The sequence below is a fragment of the Mirounga leonina genome, unplaced genomic scaffold (assembly GCF_011800145.1).
Source record: "Mirounga leonina isolate KUSES-001 unplaced genomic scaffold, KU_Mleo_1.0 Mir_239, whole genome shotgun sequence".
NCBI classification, from domain to species: Eukaryota; Metazoa; Chordata; class Mammalia; order Carnivora; family Phocidae; genus Mirounga; species Mirounga leonina.
In genome coordinates this window covers 937,511-955,359 of record NW_023270624.1, presented here as the reverse complement: position 1 = coordinate 955,359, position 17,849 = coordinate 937,511, and positions in this window count along the sequence as shown.

The following is a 17,849-nucleotide window of genomic DNA, read 5'->3' as shown; positions in this document are numbered from 1 at the left end:
TATGACTTTAGGCATGGCACTCTCTCTCTCTGCTCTCCAACTCCCTCGTCTTTAAAGGATATTAAGAAGAAAAAAAAATCTAAGAGACCAGAGATTGTAAATTAGGTGGAAAAATTTACCTCTAAGCAGAGAACCCAATCTAGCACAGTCTAGGCTCTGCGGCAAATAGCTCACAGGAGGAAAAATAGGGTGGTTCTTTTTTTTTTTTTTTTTTAAGATTTTATTTATTTATTTGAGAGAGAGCGAATGAGAGACAGCACGAGAGGGAAGAGGGCAGAGGGAGAAGCAGAGCCCCTGCCGAGCAGGGAGCCCGATGCGGGACTTGATCCCGGGACTCCAGGATCATGACCTGAGCCGAAGGCAGTCGCCTAACCAACTGAGCCACCCAGGCGCCCCAGCGTGGTTCTTTTGAAGCCAGAAGACTACAGACCATCTCTTCCCTTGCTGGGAAAGCAAAGACTGTGTTGCTGATTGGCTAATGATAATCAGGACCTTTCCATTAAGGAAGCCGTGAGCTGCCTGGGGTTGGTCTGCTGTGTAAAGGGGCGGGCAGCCTGAGATTTGGCCTTCGGCTGCCTCTGGTACTTAGATATAATGTGCCTGTCTTAGGATCATGGCATCCAGTCAGATCTGCTTTTGATCTAAGTAGTCAAGCTGCTCAGGTCAAAAGAAAATTTTAAAAGGACCAGACTCTAAATATATTGTCATTCAGTCCTCACAGTGGTCTCATAGGGTGGATATTATTGTGGCCAATTTTACTTGTAAGGAAACTAAGATTCATAGGTTAACTTGCCAGTGTTGCCAGCTCAGTGGTAGGACAAGAATTCAAACCAAAGTCCAGTACCAAAGCTCTTTATCTTTCCACTGTGCCATTTAGGTTGTGCAGATACCATACATGGGAAAGAACTTTTCAAAAATTAGAAGTCTTTTTAGAAACAAATTGCTGGTTAATACATGATTTACCATGGCACAGTTAATATGTTATTTAGTATAGTAAAGACACTGTGGCAGAGGGGCATATAAGAATTACTTGGGGCACTTTGAAAATATACATCTCCTTGCCTACTGCTGCCCTCCCTCCTCTACCTGTCCCCTGACTTTTATCCTTAATCACTGCTAAAATGAGTTGCTGTTATTGGGGAGCCTGGGTGGCTTAGTCAGTTGAGTGTCTGACTCTTGGTTTTGGCTCAGGTCGTGATCTCAGGGTCGTAGGATTGAGCCTGGAGTGGGGCTCCATGCTCAGTAGGGAGTCTGCTTGAAATTCTCTCTTCCTCTCTCATGTGCACTCTCTCTTTCTCCCAAATAAATCAGTCTTTAAAATGAGTTGCTATTATTGATGGGAGTATGTCATATTCCTTAGTTGTGGGGGGTTCAGTTAAATGTTTGGCCTCAGTTCTTCACTCTTTAGGTCATATTATAAACCCACACCCTTGGCATAGTTTTATAGTAGACAGAGTATACTTCTTCATCCTTTGATTTGGGGCTTGGACATATGACTTATTTTGGCCAATGAGATATTATTGAGAGAGATTAAGAGGATGTATTGTATTTATGGAACAAGAATTTTTAAAAATTCAGAAAGCAAAATCTTGGAAATATTTTTAAAATATTAAGAATATGTGTGAACTATACATATGAAATAGGAGTAATTATCCCAAAAAGTAAAGAAAAAAAGACAAAACAGATGGAAAATCAAAAAGAAAATTAGAGAAGCAGTGTAGGAGGTCCAACATTTGAATTATAGAAATAACAGGAAGAGAGAAAACAAGGTAGGAAATGATTAATAAAATTACTTGAGATCTGAAGAACATGAGTTGCCAAGTTCAAAGGGCACGCTGTATGCTCAGCACTGGGGAAGAAAATAGACCCATACCAGTCATAAAATTTCTGAACATCGGGTTTAAAGAAAGATTCTACAGGTTTCCAAGGTAGGGTACTAGGTCACATACCAAGAATCAGGATTGCTTTGGACTTCATGGCAGCAACATATGAAGCAAAAAGACATTAGTACAGTGCCTTTAGAATTCTGAAGGAATGGCAAATGATTACCAACCTAGAATTCTAGACCTAGCCAAAATACACAAGAATGTGTATAGGATAGTCATTTTCAAAGATAAACATTTTTAAAAATTTAACTGCCACACACCCTTTCTCAAGGAGCTACTGCAAGATGTACTCCACCAAATTGAAAGGATAAGAAAGAGTAAGACATTAGGTACAGAAAAGACTCAACATGGAAGAAAATGAGGAGGGACTCCCTTGGAGGATGATGGAGTGCTCCCAGGACGGCAGCTCTGCAGCAGATGTGGAGGGAGCTGAGCCATCCTGCAGCGGGGTGACCCCAGAGGCAGCCGGGCATCACAAAGACCCCCCAGTTCCATCGGGCCATCTTCTTAAACCAAGGACAGAACGTCCAGGACGGCTTGGCCCAGATTCTCACCAGGACTTGGCTTGTCTTGACCATGTGCCCCCGAGGGTCTCTCCCCTGATGCTCTGCTGAGGGCACGCATATCCCCCATAGAAGTTCTCAGCGTTTCCCTGAGAGCAGGAGGCAGCCCCTTCCCTCTGGCCGTACTCCTGCCACATGTCCGGTGCCTGGTCCACACCTCCGCCTTGCTAAGCGCCCAAGTGTGAAGAGCCCCGTGTTTCCCAAGACTCACTCGTGACCTTGCTTGCAACTTCCCCAGAAGGGGCCTTGTCAACTCCCACAGAAGGAGAAGTCAGACCACGACCCGGAGACTGTTCTCCTCACCTCCTCCTGGGCCCTTTGTCCAGCGGGGACCATGCTGCCCTCTCCCGGCACAGCTGGTGGGTGCTTGCCCTTTGCTTTTTGACACCAGGGCAGCATATTGTTTGGGGTAGATTGTGTGAGGGTGGTGCTACCAACAGAGTCAAGTAACACAAAATCCGGATATTCGTTCTCTCTTGTGGGGTGAAGAGGGAGGGTGCAGGGATTTATAAGGAGAGCTCCACTGGCTTAATGTGTGTATGAATCACTTGGAGAGCCTTTTAAAATGCAGATTTCTAAGACAGCGGTGGCAGTGACTGAGATTCACCATTTTTAACCTTTCAGGTGATGCCAGTTCTCTTGGTCCTGGGACCACACGTCGAGTGCCAAGGCCTAAAGTGTTTCTTAACTTGAGCAGTTGGAAAATGGTGTTTGTGTTATTACTGGTCTTTGCACTGTAATGCGTGCATATATGTATGATACCTTTCACAACAACAACAAAAACGTTCATTGCTAAAGAAAAATAGGAGAAGGATGTGTTGAGCAATAAGCCTGGAGACATAAGCATGTCAAATCATAAAAGCCTTACATACTGTGTTAGGGTTCCCCAGAGAAACAGAACCCTCGTGTCTGTGTATGTGTGTGTGTGATAGAGATTCGTTGGTTGATTATAATAAATTGGCTCGTGCGGTTACGGAGGCTCGCAAGTGCTGAGACCTGCAGTTGGCGAGCTGGAGACCCAAGAGAGCCAGTGGTATAGTTCCAGTCCAAATGTTGGCAGGCTTGAGACCCCACAAAGAACCAGTGTTTCCCGTTCAGTCCATAGGCAGGAAAATCCTCATGTCTCAGCTCAAGGCAAGCACACAGGAAGAGTTCCCTCTTAACTCATCTTGTTGTTCTGGTAGGCCCAACTAACTGAATGAGGCCCACCCAAATCAGGGAGGGCAGTCTGCTTTATTCAAGCTACTGACTCAAACATTAATTTCATCCAGAAGCACCCTCACAGACACACCCAGAATAATGTGTGGCCAAATAAACATTTGGACACTCGGTGGTCCAGTCATGTTGATGCACAAAATCAACCACTGCATATACCATGGCAAGGAGCTTGCACTTGATTCTTTTCTGTGTACTGTGGAGAGCCGGTTAAAGGATTTAAATAACAGTGAACATTGAGTAAATTTGTGCCTTAGGTAGTCTTTGCAGTGGTGTGGAGGATGGAGTGGGGGTGAGCGTAGGTAGTAGAGAGGGGCTATTTTATCGGTTTAGGCAAGACATGATTAGGAAGAGCTAGAAAGTGACAGCGTGAAAACAGAGGAGAAGGCCAAGGAGATGGTAAAACGAACAGGATAGGGTGATTGGTTGATGGAGGAATTGGACGATTGGGGGATGAATCAAGAGTTTCTGATTTCTGAGATTCCATTTCCTCATCCCGGGTGAGCAGAGCCCCTGCCGGGCCAGGAGCTGCTGGGAAGTTGCATTTAGCCACGTGGGCTTCATTAGTGACCTTGCCAGGGCAGCTGCAGAGGCGTTGGGGGGCGGGGAGGGCAGCATCAGATGTGGAGCTAATCCACAGCTCCAAATAACGCAGAGGTCTGGAGCCGTAGCCCCTTTGGAGCTTTGCCTAAGGTGCCCTGTTAATGTCACGCTGATCCATTTATAGTTTCCACCTCAACTTGCCTCAGGTTGTCTGTTTCACCTCCAAGTTTTTATTCGAGAAAGTTGAGAATCTGTGTTTTAAGTTGGGTTGATCACATGTGTGCAGCCTAAGTCGTTATGTAGAGAGTTAAGAATTTACATGTGTTCTGGGTACAATGCCAGCCTTTCATGTGGCAGGCTGCCAGCCACCCCCAGGAGCTGTGAATCGGCCGGGGGATGTTCGGAGCTCATACCCCGCGGTGTTCTCCACTGTGCCTTCAGGGGTTGTTAGGATGTGGACAGCTGTCACTGCCAACTTCAGTCCACACACACACACACACACACGCACGCACGCACGCACGCACACAGACACCCCCCTGCATTGCTTCTGAGCTATAGTTACCACCGATCCTCCTCCTCTTTGCTCTGCTCACCGTCTCCAAGCCTTGGTTCCCTTCCCTGGGAAATGGTGACAACAATATCTGCTTTGCAGAGTTGCTCTGCCTGGTGCAGAATAGGTGTTTCATAAATGATTGCTTTTGGGGTGCCTGGTTAAGCATCTGCCTTCGGCTCAGGTCATGATCCCAGGATCCTGGGGTCAAGTCCTGCGTTGGGCTCCTGCTCAGCGGGGAGTCTGCTTCTCCCTCTCCCTCTGGTGCTCCCCCTGCTTGTGCTCTCTCTCTGTCAAATGAATAAATAAAATCTTTAAAAAAAAAAAAATGGTTGCTCTTGTTAGCTTAGGAGATTACTTTTTCTTTATTAATTTATTAATATTCTTTTTTTTGTTTTTAAAGTAAAACCTGGGGCTTCAACTCACGACTCTGAGATCAAGACCTGAGCTTGATCAAGAGTCGGATGCTTAACGGACTGAGCCACCCCAGGCACCCCTAATATTTACTCTTTTAAGTAATATACCTAACTCGAACTCATGACCCTGAGATCAAGACTTCTGACTGAGTCAGCCAGATGCCCCCAGGAGATTTCTTTTTAAATGTTTATGTGTTGTTGTTTTTGATCTCCTGATTACCTCTCTTAATCAGGTATGAGCCTTTGCCAGAAGACCTAGCCAACCACGGACTGTTCTTTTGGTTGGCAAGCTAGCCAGTTGCAACCGACAGGCAGAATTTAGGAGAGCTGCTTACTGAACACTGGTGGTGATGAGTCAGGTGCCATCTGGTGCTGCAGAGACAGGTGAACGAGGGAGTGGCTGTGCCCTAGGAGCTGACAGAGACCAATGCAGAGGCTAGTCATCACTGTGCTGTGTCCTATGTGCCACACCGGAGGATGGTACAGAAAGCAAGCGGCAGACCCTTCGGTCACCTTTGGGAGTTGGGGAAGACTTCAAGATGTGGGCACTATGTGCTGTCTGCTATTAAGTGCAGGGGGAATGCCCACAGGCTCCCTGTGCTCCTGGCAAAGCCTCTTCACCTCCCTCCATCCCCTGTCACCAGCCTGAGAGCCCATTGGGACTGTGCCAAGGAGCCTGACCCGTCTGCTGCCACCTGCCCTCACTCGCTGCACTCTAGCCAGGGAGCCTGCCAGGGACACCCTTCTCCCAGAGACCCTTGGGCCAAGTTCTGTCAGCTAACTTCACCAGCTCTGCCTTCCGTGCACATCCAGAACTGGCCATTGCTCACCACCTCTGCCACTCCCACCTGGGTCTGAGCCGTTGGTTTTCTTACCTAGAATATTGCCTCCTAATCGGTTTCCCTGTCTGCCTGAGCCCTCCTACAGTCTGCTGTCTGTGCACAATCGGAGTGAAGTCGTTCCCTGGCTCAGTTTTCCGTCTGACCAGAGGGAAAAGCCCACCCTTAGCCAGGGCTGCACGCCCTATGCAGTCTGGCACCCCTGTCCCTCATGTCCTGTCTCGCTGTCACCCTCTTCCCTCCACCAGGTCCCCTCTCCCACCATCTCTTCATGCTCCCCCATCCCCCTAGGCATGTTCCCACTTGGCCTCTGTGCCCCTCTCCCCTCAGCCTGGACCCTCTTCTGGAGATGTTGCCATGGCTCACTCTCTCATCTCCTGCCAAGTTTGGCTCAAACCTCTCATGCTGTGTAAGGCCTTCCCTGAATATCTTTTTTAAATGGTAAGCCCCACAAACTCCCTTTCCGTGCTTTATTTACTTGGGAGCACAAGCCAACTAGAATATAGGTTCTAGGAGAGCAAGGGGGTTGTCTCTTTTGTTCCTTGCTGTATTCCAGGGCCCAGACCGTGGCTGACTGAGCTCTCAAGAACTTTTTATAGAATACATTGAATAAGATCATGAGGGGCGCCTGGGTGGTTCAGTCGGTTAGGTGTCTGCCTTCGGCTCAGGTCATGATCCTAGGGTCCTGGGATCGAGCCTCGGCGAGGAGTCTGCTTCTCCCTCTGCCTGCCGCTCCCCCTGCTTGTGTGTGCCCTCTCACTCTCGCCGTCCCTCAAATAGATAAATAAAATCTTTGAAAAAAAAAATTAAGATCATGAGAAGGAGTTTGGGAGAAACAGAAAGGAGGGCCAAGGTCGAGTACCTCCAGTGAAGAAGCCGCCAGTGCAGAGACACAGGGGGCCTGGCGTGCTTGCTGAAGTTCAGCTTTCCTGACGCAGGAGGGTAGGCTGCGAGGAAGAGTGAGGAGCCGTGTGTGCAGAGAGGCGCCTGCTGCCTAAACCCAGCAGGTTCAGGGGCGCTTCCTTTTGTGCTCGTACTGTCCTGAGAACCTATGTTCAAGGCCCGTTTCTAGAGCTGTGTCATCCAGTACGGTAGCCATCAGCCACGGAGGCTGTTAAGCACCTGAAGTGTGCCTAGTCCAAATTGTATTGTGCCAAAAATTGGATCTGGAAAACTTCTTATTGAAAACCACTGCTCTAGAACAAAAAACACTGAAGTTATTTTGTTTATAAATGAAAAATTTTAAAAGATTTTATTTATTTTAGAGAGAGAGTGTGTGTGAATTGGCGGGGGGGCGGGGCAAAGGGGGAAGGAGAGAGAATCTGAAGCAGACTGTGCTGAGCGCCAAGCCTGACATGGGGCTCAGTCCCATGACCCTGAGATCATGACCTGAGCCAAAACCAAGAATCAGACGCTTAACTGATTGAGCCACCCAAGTACCTCAATGTTGAAGTTATTTTTGAGCTGAAGAGGGGAATTTTTTATTTTTCTTTTTGAGTAAGCTCTATGCCCAGTGTGAGGCTTGAACTCATGACCTCAAGATCAAGAGTCGCATGTTGTGCTGACTGAGCCAACCAGGTGCCCTGGAGGGGGATAATTTGAAGGGGAAGAGTCTCAGATGAAGCAGGTCCAGAGGGAGTAAGAAGGTGCAGCTGAAAGCCGTTAACATTTGCAAGGAGAGATGTTTTCCTCTCAGGGAAGAGAGAAGTAAAGACTCTAAGAAGTTGTGAGATGAAAAAGAGACGCATTTGATGGAGTCGCATAAGTTGGACTTTGGGAAATGACTTTGAATCAAATAAATCTGTGTTCAAATCCTGGTTTCATGCTCACTTTGCAAATGCTTTCATTGCTTTAAGCCATAGTGCCTTGATCTTGAAATTGGGGTAATAGTACAGCACAGACCCCATAGGTTGTCGTGAAGATTACATGAACTAGTACTGCTTCCCAGTACTGGGCACAGAAAGCCTGTGAAACTGAAAGACGGATGTGCAGGAGGCCAGAGAACAGTAGAGTGACCGTGAAGGGGAGTGTTGGGGCAGGAGGGAGGCTTAATGTGGAAACAGTCGTTGGGCACCTGCAGCTTGCTGGGGATGAAGAGGGCAAGGCTCTTGTCCTCCACAGATGGGGCAAGATGTAGAGAAACATGAGACGCATGTTTACGGTATGGCTCCATGCTTTACCTTGAACGTGGAATATAAGTAATACACAAAATGCTTTGTTAGAGCACTAGGGTTGGAATAAGGAACTTGATCAGGTGTGGGGTAAGTGGTCAGGGAAAAAAATACTACAGAGGAGTTGATGTTTGTGCTAAATCTTAAAAGTTTAGTAGGAGATCACCAGGCTAGAGGTATATTCTCAGTCCTGAAAGAAGTTCACTGTAAGTTGGGGCCCCACGGGAATGGCAGGGGATTAAGCGGAAAGGCTCAATGGGATCAGATCAAACAGGCTCTTAGTGCCAGAATAAGGAATTTGAACTTCAACCGTAAGGGGGGGGGGGGGAGATAAGGGATTTAAAGTGGTTCAGATAAATGTTTTATGGAGATCACTCGATAACATCGTAAAGGGTGGGTTAGAACAGAGAATAGAAGTAGATCAGCATGAAGTTATTTTAGTAATCTATTTTAATAAAATAAGGCATTCGTCTAAGAGGGAGGTGTGGTGGTGGTGTGGAGGGATCTCACTGGAGATTGATTTAGGAGGTAGAGTCAGCAGAGGACAAGGATTGAGCCGTGCACTGAGGGAAGGAGCATGAGAGGAAGAGCCAGGTTTGGAACATCCTGTCGGATATCCATGTGGAGATTCCTGGTTACAGTCGAATATGTGAGTCTAGAGCACAGGAGAGAGAGCTGGGCACAAAGATGAAGATCCCAGGAGCACCTGGATGGCTCAGTTGGTTAAGCATCTGACTTCAACTCGGGTCCTGGGGTCTTGTTGGGCTCCGTGCTCAGCAGGGAGTCTGCTTGTTGCTTGTCTTTCTCCCTCTGCTCTCTGCCCCCCGCTCGTGTGCCTTCTCCCTCTCAAATAAATAAATAAATAAATAAAATGTTAAAAAAAAAGATGGAGATCCAGGAAATCTGATGAAGATCAGTAAATATTTGAGTGGCCACTCTGTGCCAGGTTGTCGGGCTGTGGCTGAGGCCCTGAGTGTGGATGGAGAACCTGGGAGAGGACAGCAATGGAAAGGGAGGAAGGAGCAGCATGGGGAGCCGCAGCCTGCAGAGAGTGGCCATGGAGGCAGGTCCAGAGAGCCGTCTCTTGGGCCTTAAGGGAGGAACATGTTTAGAGAAGGGAGGAGAGGTCATCAGAGTTCAAGTGCCTCAGGAAGGTCAAGTAGATACAGTTTAAAAGTGTCCCTTGGATTTAAGATCCAGGAGGTGACCTTGGCGCATATGGCAAAGTAGAGACCCCATCTTTGAGGAAGCTCCAAAGTGAAGGAAGGGGATTGGCTGAAGGGTTAGAATGTTATCAGCTTGGTAAGTGGTAGGGGTGTGCCTCATAGCTCCCCCAGGAAGTGGCTGTTCTCCCCACACCACCACCATCCCCAGCCCCTCTTTAGATGAGGAACCAGAGCTTAGTAATTTGCCTATGAGCACACAGCTGTTAAGCAACCAAAGCAGGATTTGAACCCATTCTAGCTGTGCCCTTAACACTGAGCTAAATGCAGAGTAGGATGGGGGCTAAAAGATGAGGTTACTGAGCATTGCAAATGCTTAGGGGTAAACAGGGAGATGGATGGAAGAGAGGCCACATGGGAATGGGATAGAGACCCCGGGTGGAGGGCATGGCTTTGGAAGGGAAGGGTATCACTTATATGCGCAGTTACGTGTGCTGCAGTCCCTCAATTAAGTCAGGATTTCCTCGTACAGGAGAAGATCATGGTGTTTATGCTTTCAGTAGTTCATGATGCATGTTTTTCATATTTATCTGTGAATGCCTGATTGCACAGAATCACAGAGCTCCAGAGGATTTTAGAGAGATCTGGTCTAATAATTATCTGCTGTTCTTTTAAGTGAGCTCAAGTATTATTCCAAAATTACCTTCCTTTGACCCTCTCTGGCTACCAGTCTCTCTCCCTCACTGAAAAAATATATATATAATTTATTTAGACAGTGTGAGCCAGGGGAGGGGCAGAAGGAGAGGGAGAGAGAATCTCAAGCAGACTCCCCACGGAGTGTGGAGCCTGACGTAGGGCTCTCGCTCACGACCCTGAGATCTGACCTGAGCTGAAATCAAGACTTGGACACTTAACCGACTGAGCCACCCAGGCGCCCTTCCCTCACTTTTTTTGAGCTTTATTGAGATACAGTTTCCATACCCATTTAAATTCACCCGTTTAAATTCATTTCCCCCATACATTTCAGTGGTTTTAAGTTTATCCACAGAATTGTCGGCACAGTCGGATTTTAGAACATTTCCTCACCCCAGAAAGAAGCCCCACAACCCTAGCTGTCACACATCAACGCCCCACCCCCCACTGCCCAGGCCTAGGCAATCACTTAATCTACTTTGTCTATCTCCCTTTTACAATTAAACTTGGGAAAGAACAATTCATACTCTATTTACTTGCTTCCCAGTTACTTCTCAAGTTAGGGTTTTGTGTTTTGTTTTTTTTTAAGATTTTATTTATTTATTTGACAGAGAGACAGCGAGAGAGGGAACACAAGCAGGGGGGTGGGAGAGGAAGAAGCAGGCTTCCCGCTGGGCAGGGAGCCCGATGTGGGGGCTCGATCCCAGGACCCTGGGATCGTGACCTGAGCCGAAGGCAGACGCTTAACGACTGAGCCACCCACACGCCCCTCAAGTTAAGGGTTTTTACTCCAATCAGCCTTCTGGAACTGCTTTGGGCATTGGCATCAGTGAGTGACCCTTTGGACATGTTCAGACCCAGTTACCAGACCCAGTGGACATGTTCAGCCTTTATCTTTCTGGACCTTTCATATGTATTTAACCCATGACTCTCCCTTGTGCCCCATCTTCATTATGGGTGCTTCCTCTGCCCCTTGGCTGGCTTGTCACTCATCCTGAGTGATCAGACCTGCTTGTGGTTTCAGCTGCGTGCGTTGCTGGTGACAGTCTTTCCCCTGGACTCATCATCAGTGTTATTCACTGCCTCTTGGATGTGACCTGAATGGTCTAGTCATGTCTTCATGGCTAAAACTAAACTAACCCCTTCCCGCACTGAAACCCCGCTTTTCCTTTGTTCTCTGTCTTACCCATGTGCCAAAACTAGAGCGAAACTCCTTTCTCCCTCACCCCCAATACAAAATCAGTCTTCAGGACCTGCTGAATCCCTCCCCCCCAACTCTGAAATCCTCTCTTCTTCCTCATACCCGCTGTCTGGTGCAGTCACTTCCTTGGTGATCACTCTGGCTGTGGCTTCCCTCCTTGAAATGTATTCGCCACAGAGGCATTAGAGATAGCTTATAAAAATGCAAATCCAAAAAAAAAAATGCAAGTCTGACTTCATGTGATAAGTTCTTATTAAAATGATATGCAGCACATCACCTATCAGTATTTATGTAAAAAAAAAAAATCTGAATCTGATCAAGCTTTTGTCAGCTTACTGGAAATACAGAGGATAGAAGAACTTGTAGACGACACCTTGGGGGGCATACAATCAGCCAACTCTGGAAATGGAAAATTCTACAGGACAAGTGACTAAGTGTCTTGGACAAATAAATGGCAAAGTCAAGAAAGGGAGAGAGAACTGTTCTATACTCAGAGTCCTAAGAGCATGTCAACCAGATGCAGTGTATTGGATCCTGACTTGAATAAACCAACTGTAGCAACAATTTGATTTTTATTTTTGACATGCAGTAATGGTGTTACGGTTATTTTTCAAAGAGCTTTCATATTTTAGTGATGCCTGCTGAACTATTTAAGGGGAAATGATGTGATTGCTAGGTTAGCCCAGGGGTAGGGTATGAAGGAGACAAAATGGGCCAGGCGTAGTTTCACTTGGACAGTGAGTGCATGGAGAGTCATTCTACTCTCTCTCTACTTTAGTGTATATTTGAAATTTTCCATAATAAAGGGGTTATTTTGTTTGTTTGCAAAAGATCTTGTGACAGGGAAACTTGAACACTGCTGGCGTACAGGATGATAATAAAGAATTAATTTTTTTAATTGTAATAAAATAAAACAAGGGGTGCCTGGATGGCACAGCTGATGAAAGTACCCGACTTGGTTTCAGCTCAGGTCATGATCTCAGAGAGTTGTAGGATCAAGCCCCGTGTTGAGCTCCACGCTCAGCGTGGAGCCTGCTTGGGATTCTTTCTCTCCCTCTCCCTCTTAAAAAAAAAAAAAAAAAAATACACACACGTGTGTGTGTAAATTTACCAGCTTAACCATTCTTAAGTGTACACTCTAGTATTAAGTACTTTCACATTATTTGTGCAACCACCACCACTATCCATTTCCATAGCTCTTTTCTTGCAGAACGGAAACACTAGCTCCCTACTTCCCTCTCCCCGCAGCCCCCGGAAACCACCCTTGTCCTTTCTGTCTCTGAATTCGATGACTCTAGGTACTGTATGGAAGTGGAATTATACAGTATTTATCCTTTTGTGATGGGTTTATTTCACCTGAGGCCTCAAGTTTCCTCCACATTGTAGCATGTGTCAGAATGTATTTGCTTTTTAAGGCTGAATAATATTCCATTGTATGGAGTTTATTCATTCATCCATTGATGAACTCTTGGGTTGCTTCCACCTTTTGGCTACCGTGAATACGTAGCTATGAACATGGTCAACAAATATCTGTTCAAGTCCTTGCTTTCAGTGCTTTTGGAAATGGAATTCTTTTAGAAATGGTATTGCTGACTAACATGGTAAATCTAGGTTTTTATTTTTTGAGGAACCACCAAACTGTTTTCCATAGCAGATGCACCATTTTCATTTCCACCAACAGTGCACAAATGTCCTTGCCAACACCTGTTATTTTGGTTTTTTGTTTGTTTGTTTTGGATAGTAGCTGTTCTAATGTGTTTGAGGTGGGGATAATAATGGTTAGTGTTTTAGGTGTGATAATGGTATTGCGATATTATACACACATGTTTTTTTTTTTTTTTTAAAGATTTTATTTATTTATTTGACAGAGAGAGACATAGCGAGAGCAGGAACACAGGCAGGGGGAATGGGAGAGGGAGAAGCAGGCTTCCCGCCGAGCAGGGAGCCCGATGTGGGACTCGATCCCAGGACCCTGGGATCATGACCTGAGCCGAAGGCAGACGCTTAACAACTGAGCCACCCAGGCGCCCACACACATGTATATTTTTAAGAGTTTTTGCTTTTTAGAGATATGTAATGAAGTATTTGTGGATTGAATGGTATTATGCCCAGGATTTGTTTCTTAAAAAAATCCAGTTTGGGGGCTGGGGAATAGGGAGGTAGAAATGCAACAAAATGGCCAAATACTAAGAGTTGTTTAAGTTGGGTGAGGGGCACACGAGGCTTCAGTGTACTGTTCTCTCTAGTTTTGTACATTTTTGGAAATTTCACATTATTAAATACAATTTCGGGACCATCACCGTCCATTCCCAGCGTGACTTCCAGCACTTCCTGTTGTGCCATTGACACGTGAGCAGCATGAAACTACTACTCATTTTTTCTGCTTGCCTCCTCCTTCTGTCCACTCCCACTCAGTGCTCATTTGTGTCTCCTTGCTTTTGCCTCTCAGCCTGGAATGCCTGCCCCTTGCTTCTGGATGACTTCTTTGTTCTTTTAATGTCTAATTCAGGTGCCCCCTTCTTCTTCCTCCCATAAGACTCCGTTCTGCCTCCCTAGCTTCGCCATCTCATCCCAGCTGGTGGGAGCAGGAGCTATGTCTTGTCTTTTTATCCCAGTGCCCAGTGCCCTGCCTAGAGTATAGTAAAAACCTAGTGCATATCTGAGTTTATGACTGTTTTGTGCTCAGCTTGCATAGGGCGGTGTCTGGCAACTAGTAGGATCTTGGGAATGAGCAGTGCATGCGAACACCGTTGGGGGAAACTGGGGGAAGGATACACAGGACCTCTCTGTACTCTATTTCCAATTTCCTATGAACCTCAAGTTCTTTTTTAAATTTTTTTAATTTGAGTATAGTTGACACAGGAACCTATAATTCGTTAAAGATAAAACATTTAAAAAATGATGGTAAAAATGTCTGGACCCCAAAGTATAAATTTTTCTGGAAAATGCATTTCTTGGAACTTGCCATTTTCAGTTTGTACTTACAGGTGGATTCAGTGGCAAGGAGTAGTGTTTACAGATCTCTTTAATATTTACCGTACTTCTAAATCACTGAGGATTCCAAACTGTTAAGACAAATACCATCTTAAAAGTGGGAATCTTTAGTAGCAGGTTATATTTGGTTCTGTGGTATTTTTCTTTTTCTTTAGTATGTGTGTGTGAGTTCCTCATGGCACAGCCCGTTTTTCTGGTCACAGCACCTTGATGGGTGGGATTCTTTGTGCTTGGCAGAGGGGAGGTACTCGTCTCAGGGCTTGAAGCTCTGACTCACTCCCTGTGGCTTGTGTTTCATACCGAGACACCGCCTCGCTCAGCCAGCCTCACAGGTGGAAGCAGAGTTGACGTGGGCCCTTCCCAGTCTGATGAGCAGGGAGGCAGGGCCGCGAGGATGATCCGCAACAGATCCTTCCTGCGAGCCCCAAATGCTCACACCTTGGGAAGCCTCATGTAATCAGACTTTCATCTGCTTTGAAGAGCACGTGAGATTCTGACACCGTGAGGAGTAGTCAAGTGCAGGTCCTGGGTGGTCAGCAAGGCCGCTGAGGAAGTAATGACTTGTCCCTGTGGCATTTGGCTCAGGTTCGTGCCCTACCACGGTTGCTACTCGACACGGATTTCCCACATTTTCCCTCAAATCATTGGAATCTTGAATGTTGCCTGAAAGGAGATCAGCTTTACCTGGAGATGGTCCTTTCCACCAACAGTCAGGGTTCCTGAGTGTCCGTACAGGGTACAGCAGGAACATAGGGGAAAAGGACACGTGAGCATGGTATTAGGTTGAATTGCTGCCCTGAAAAGTTAAGGGCTTCTGTGTTTCAGCCTACACTTCTGCGGCATTCCAGCGAGCCTTACCGCTGGTGCACAGCATGGGTGTGGTTGGAAAGCTGCTGGGGAGTTACACCAGTACTGGAGCCGGGAGGGCGGCGGAGCCCAGTTCAGGGTTACGAAGACCTGAGGGCGGCGAGCTGCCATTGAAGAGCTTACAGGAGGAGAGTGACAGGATCAGATTTGCCCTTCGGTGCAGGCACTCTGACCATAGTACGGAATGTAGGTGAGGGCAGAGATTGTTAACGAGACTAGCTGTAGATGTGGTTGGAATGAGTCAAGCCAGAGAAGTTAGTGTTAGTGGATGGAGAGAAGTGGGGAGACCTAAGAATGCTGAGGAGGTGGGCTCAGCAGGACTAGGGTGCTGACTGGACGTGAGGAGTACTAGAGAAGGAGGGGCTAGAGTGGCTCTCCCGTTCTGGCTTATGTGACTAGGTGGACGGTAGTGACATTGTCTGGGACAGGAACAGAGAAAGGAAAACGGGAGTGGGGAGAAGCTGCTTCAGGTTTGGACAGATTAAGTCTGAATTATCTGTGGTACACCCCACACACCAGGTAGGTGGTTGGACAAACAGGAGTCTGGAGCTCTGTCGACGTCGGGGTAAGAGAGCATATTCATTCACAAATACTTACTGGGTGCCAGGCTCTGTTCTAGGTGCTGGGTCTCTGCTTTTCATTCTAATGGGGGGAAGCTAGGCTTATTCACCTGAGTACCTCTGGGGGAATTAACAAGGAGATAGGCTGGAGAGATGGAGAATAGTCGTTCTATGACTTTTAGGAGATAAGGGACCCGAATTATGTGCTAAGCGACCCCTAGGGAGATGGGGAAGAAGTGTTTTGGGCAAAGAGAAGAACAAGTCCAAAGGCCCTGAGGCAGGAATGAGGGGGCACATTTGAGGATCTCTAAGAAGGCTGGTGTGACTCATTGTGCTGTACATGGGGGAGCATGGAAAAGGAGGTTGGATGGAGGGCAAGGGCTGATAGATCAGCACTTGATCCCTGGCAGATGGGTTTATTCTGAGTGTGATGCTCAGTCATAGGAATTTGGAGCCTTGGGAGTGGATAAGATCACTCAGAGTATGTATAGAATAAAAAGAGGAGAGGGGCACCGGTTGGCTCAGTCAGTTGGGTGTCCGACTCTTGGTTTCGTCTCAGGTCATGATCTCATGGGTCGTGGGATTGAGCCCTGCGTTGGTCTCTGCACTCAGAGAGGAGTCTGCTTGGGGATTCTCTCTCCCCCTCTCCCTCTGCCCCTCCCCCCTGCTCGTGCACTCGCATGCATGCTCTCTCTCTCAAATGAATATATAAATCTTTAAAAAAAATTTTTTTTAAAAAGGGTGCCTGGGTGGCTCAGTCGTTAAGCATCTGCCTTCGGCTCAGGTCATGATCCCAGGGTCCTGGGATCGAGTCCCACATCAGGCTCCCTGCTCGGCAGGAAGCCCACTTCTCCCTCTCCCACTCCCCCTGCTTGTGTTCCTGCTCTCGCTGTCTCTCTTTGTCAAATAAAATCTTAAAAAAAAAAAAAACTTTAAAAAAAGGTGGCGCCTGGGTGGCTCAGTCATTAAGCGTCTGCCTTCAGCTCAGGTCATGGTTCCAGGGTCCCGGGATCGAGCCCCGCATCAGGCTCCCCTGCTCCATGGGAAGCCTGCTTCTCCCTCTCCCACTCCCCCTGCTTGTGTTCTCTCTCTCACTGTGTCTCTCTCTGTCAAATAAATAAACAAAATCTTTAAAAAAAAAAAAATTAGGGGCGCCTGGGTGGCTCAGTCGGTTAAGCGACTGCCTTCGGCTCAGGTCGTGATCCTGGAGTCCCGGGATCGAGTCCCGCATCGGGCTCCCTGCTCCTTGGGAGCCTGCTTCTCCCTCTGCTTCTCTCTCTCTCTCCCTCTGTCTCTCATGAATAAATAAATAAAATCTTTAAAAAAAAAAAAATTAAAAAATTAAAAATTAAAAAAAAAGAAAAAGAGGAGAGAGGACTCCCATACTCATTTGGACCTACCTCAAAGGCGAGTAGAAGGAACAACCAGAAAAGTGGAAGAGAAAGCAAGATTCTGTGGTAAAGAAATATGAAGACAGAGAGCTTTAAAGATGCAGGAAATTATTAAGAAGCAGATGATGGAGGGAAAGGCTGAAAATGTGAACTGTGTTTAACAGCATCAGGGTCATTGCCTGCCTCGGGGAAAGCAGCCCTGAAGTCTCCCTTCTACCCCCCCTGCCCAATTCAGCATCGCGTCAGCTCCCCAGAGGATGGAAGCCGTATTGCAGTGGGTCAAGGTGCTAACTCTTGGGCCGGGGTTGGGGGGGAGGGCTTGTATTTGGCTGATAGGAGGATGACCAAGGAGAGAGATGACCCTGAGAAGGGCAGAAAGCACTGGTGGCTGCCCCAGGTGACTGCCCACACATGAGGAATATGGAGGAGAGAGCCACCCCTGTCTTAAGCAACCACATGTGTTTGTTAGCGGAAGAGTATAGGTTTTACCCTGTGGTTAGTCTGACCAGAAAGCACACGGGAACTTCAGTGGTGGGTGGCAGAGGCTGGCCTGGGAGTCAGGCCTGCAGGGGGCTTTGGTGGAAGACTGGGTGAGCATGCAGGGCCTCCAGCTTACCATCAGGCATGTGGTACCCTTTAACAAAAGCCCCTTGAGAGGGAAACGAACACCAGATCACAGTATCCCAGGACCGGATCCTCCTGGAACCCTGTGTACCACGAGACCATTCCATACTTAGGACAGGAGCCTCTGAGCTGAGCACCCAGAAGTACCAGATACACTGAGAGCAAGCCCGTGT